Source organism: Oryx dammah, unplaced genomic scaffold (genome assembly GCF_014754425.2).
Source record: "Oryx dammah isolate SB20612 unplaced genomic scaffold, SCBI_Odam_1.1 HiC_scaffold_17, whole genome shotgun sequence".
In the NCBI taxonomy this organism is placed as follows: domain Eukaryota; kingdom Metazoa; phylum Chordata; class Mammalia; order Artiodactyla; family Bovidae; genus Oryx; species Oryx dammah.
The window spans coordinates 61525584-61529757 of NW_024070201.1; positions in this window are offsets into that span (position 1 = coordinate 61525584).

Genomic DNA, 4174 nt, shown 5'->3' on the forward strand with positions numbered 1-4174 from the left:
TTACTTAGAGGCCCAGACTATTCTTTCACCTGCAAATATAAAGTTACAGGTCTCAAGATCCCTTATTTGTAAAGCTAAGAAATTTCATCACCTTGTTTCTTTTCCTCCTTAAGACTTTAGATGCTTATTTTGGGCATGAAGACAAGAAGACAAGATTTTTAGCTCTGTAGCTGAGGAAGAAAATCAATTTAAAATAAATTGTCTCTTAAATATAAAAAATAAAGATCCAGCTATTCTAGCCCAGTTTTTTACTTGACTGCAAGTATACCACCCCCCCCGCCCCCGCCTCGCCCAAAGTGAACTATGATTTCACACTGAATGGTAGCAGCCTTTGGCCTGGGCCAATCAAAGCAAATGATCTAAATATTTATACCAGAAACATTATCATGATTTAACTAACTTTATTCATTCAGCAGAATTTCATAGATTCTCCAGTTTAGTTGCTTTAAAGATGTTATCATTGGGCACTGTCCCAGGACTCCAAGGGCAAGACTGCTAGGAGTCAGCTATATGCCCACTTCCAGGCCACCCCCTTTGGAGTCACTTGCTTTCAGCAGGCTCCCTGGGGATTCAGCACTCATTCCTCTACTACTGACAGCTGTCACCACCTGCTCTATTTCCTGGGGTTCCACCCCCACCCCATCCCACCTAAGGCTGACTGTTGTCTGACCCAGTTTCTTTAGTTTCCCCCCTTCCTTTCTGTCTCTGAAAATAAGTGTGAAGCCTGTTTAAAAACTCAGAACACAAAATACCAGGGCAGGACCTACAATCCAGCTGTCCTTGTCTTTGTCATAAACACATCCTTTGTGGAAGACCCATCAACTCTGAGGAGCCTTACTTCCCCTTAGAAACCATCAAGAATAAAACCAGGGTGTTTATTTAACTTTTCTTCAATCTACTTCCCTTTTCAGCTGGTGCTGCTTCTCCTAGAGGGGCTACTTACCACATTCACAATGATTGTTGGCATGAAATAAACAAAATCCTGAGCTGCTGTTGAATGGTGTCAGAGCAAGCAAGCAGTCCTCACTTTGCTACCCTGACTGCTACACCCATGTACACCAGGTACAGTCATCAGCATGGCCTCTGTAGGCATCTGAGATTTCCCTTCCCACCTTAGATGTTTCTCAACTGAATGCTTATCAAGATCAGTCAAAAAAAAAAAAAATCAGCCAATCATGTAAATTTCAAATGTTTACTATTGGAAGAGTTCTGTTTGGAGTTCAGGAGTAATAGATTGGAGCCTTGATTTCCCATACATTAGATGGGCAAACATGCCCCCTCCGCATGAGTTTAACTCTTTAACTCTTCGACTCTTCTCACCACAACCACCCCAGAGGCCACTGGTAACTCTCTGTGGCCAGTACCTAAATTCTCAGTTGGATAAGGATTCAATATACAGCCCTGACATACCCCTTTTCCTATTTGGAACCAGTCTGTTGTTCCATGTCCAGTTCTCACTGTTGCTTCCTGACCTGCATATAGGTTTCTCAAGAGGCAGGTCAGGTGGTCTGGTATTCCCATCTCTTTCAGAATTTTCCACAGTTTAATGTGATCCACACAGTCAAAGGCTTTGGCATAGTCTCTCTCTTTTAGTCTCTCTTTTAGTCTGTTTGGTACCATTTCACATATTAGCTCTCCTCCAGTCCCAAGCTGTACAAAAGAACTGTACAAAAAAGATCTTCACGACCAAGATAATCATGATAGTGATCACTCACCTAAAGCCAGACATCCTGGAATGTGAAGTCAAGTGGGCCTTAGAAAGCATCACTACAAACAAAGCTAATGGAGGTGATGGAATTCCAGTTAAGCTATTTCAAATCCTGAAAGATCACGCTGTGAAAGTGCTGCACTCAATATGCCAACAAATTTGGAAAACTCAGCAGTGGCCACAGGACTGGGAAAGATCAGTTTTCATTCCAATCCCAAAGAAAGGCAATGCTAAAGAATACTCAAACTACCACACAACTGCACTCATCTCACATGCTAGTAAAGTAATGCTCAAAATTCTCCAAGGTAGGCTTCAACAATACGTGAACCATGAACTTCCAGATGTTCAAGCTGGTTTTAGAAAAGGCAGAGGAACCAGAGATCAAATTGCCAACATCTGCTGGGTCATCAAAAAAGCAAAAGAGTTCCAGAAAAACATCTATTTCTGCTTTATTGACTATGCCAAAGCCTTTGACTATGTGGATCACAATAAACTGTGGAAAATTCTGAAAGAGATGGGAATACCAGACCACCTGACCTGCCTCTTGAGAAACCTATATGCAGGTCAGGAAGCAACAGTGAGAACTGGACATGGAACAACAGACTGGTTCCAAATAGGAAAAGGCGTACGTCAAGGCTGTATATTGTCACCCTCTTTATTTAACTTATATGAAGAGTACATCATGAGAAACGCTGGGCTGAAAGAAGCACAAGCTGGAATGAAGATTGCCGGGAGAAATATCAATAACCTCAGATAAGCAGATGACACCACCCTTATGGCAGAAAGTGAAGAGGAACTAAAGGGCCTCTTGATGAAAGTGAAAGAGGAGAGTGAAAAAGTTGGCTTAAAGCTCAACATTCAGAAAACGAAGATCATGGCATCTGGTCCCATCACTTCATGGCAGATAGATGGGGAAACATTGGAAACAGTGTCAGAGTTTATTTTTTTGGGCTCCAAAATCACTGTGGATGGTGATTGCAGCCATGAAATTAAAAGACGCTTACTCCTTGGAAGAAAAGTTATGACCAACCTAGATAGCATATTAAAAAGCAAAGATATTACTTTGCCAACAAAGGTCCATCTAGTCAAGGCTATGGTTTTTCCAGTGGTCATATATGGATATGAGAGTTGGACTGTGAAGAAAGCTGAGTGCCAAAGAATTGATGCTTTTGAACTGTGGTGTTGGAGAAGACTCTTGAGAGTCCCTTGGACTGCAAGGAGATCCAACCAGAACCAGTCCATTCTGAAGGAGATCAGCCCTGGGATTTCTTTGGAAGGACTGATGCTAAAGCTGAAGCTCCAGTACTTTGGCCACCTCATGTGAAGAGTTGACTCATTGGAAAAGACCCTGATGCTGGGAGGGATTGGGGGCAGGAGGAGAAGGGGACAACAGAGGATGAGATGGCTGGATGGCATCACTGACTCAATGGACGTGAGTCTGAGTGAACTCTGGGAGTTGGTGATGGACAGGGAGGCCTGGCGTGGTGCGATTCATGGGGTCGCAAAGAGTCGGACATGACTGAGTGACTGAACTGAACAGGAAAATTAGATTAAATCCTTTCAAGAGCAGAGGCCATGTTGTATCTCTCTTATCCATAAGAACAGGATAGTGTCATCTGTGTAGTGGCACTAGTCATCACATTTTGTTGTTCCTGATGATAGTGTTGGAGATCATGGCTTTGAGGGCTACTTCTGCTTTAAGAAGCACCCTGTAAGTCTTCATCTCTGCAGTGATGTGACCGATTTATTGTCAGCCTACAGGGGGACAACGTGGTATAGTGCCTACCATCATGAATTCTGGAGTCAGACGTTCTGTGTTCCAGTCCTTGCTCTATTACTTTCCAGCTATGTGAACTTGACCAAGTCACTTAGCTTCTCTAGGCCTCCATCTCCTTATCTATAAACTGGGTACAATGACAATACTTACTCCCTAGTGTTGTTACACAGATTAATTGAGTTAACAGTAGTGGTGGACTTAGAACAATGTCCTGAATTTATAACATAATAGCACAGAAAGTGAAAGTGAAAGTTGCTCAGTCACGTCGGACTCTTTGTGCCTCCATGGAGGATATAGTCCATGCAATTCTCCAGGCCAGAATACTGGAGTGGGTAGCCTTTCCCTTCTCCAGGGGACCTTCCCAACCCAGGGATCGAACCCAGGTCTCTCGTATTGCAGGAGGATTCTTCACCACTGAGCCACTGCTGCTGCTGCTGCTGCTAAGTCACCTCAGTCATGTCCGACTCTGTGCAACCCCATACACGGCAGCCCACCAGGCTCCCCCGTCCCTGGGATTCTCCAGGCAAGAACACTGGAGTGGGTTGCCATTGCCTTCTCTGACTGAGCCACTAGGGAAGCTTAATAGCACAGAACTAATGGCACCCCACTCCAGTACTCTTGCCTGGAAAATTCCATGGACGGAGGAGCCTGGTAGGCTGCAGTCCGTGGGGTCGCTAAGAGTCGGACAC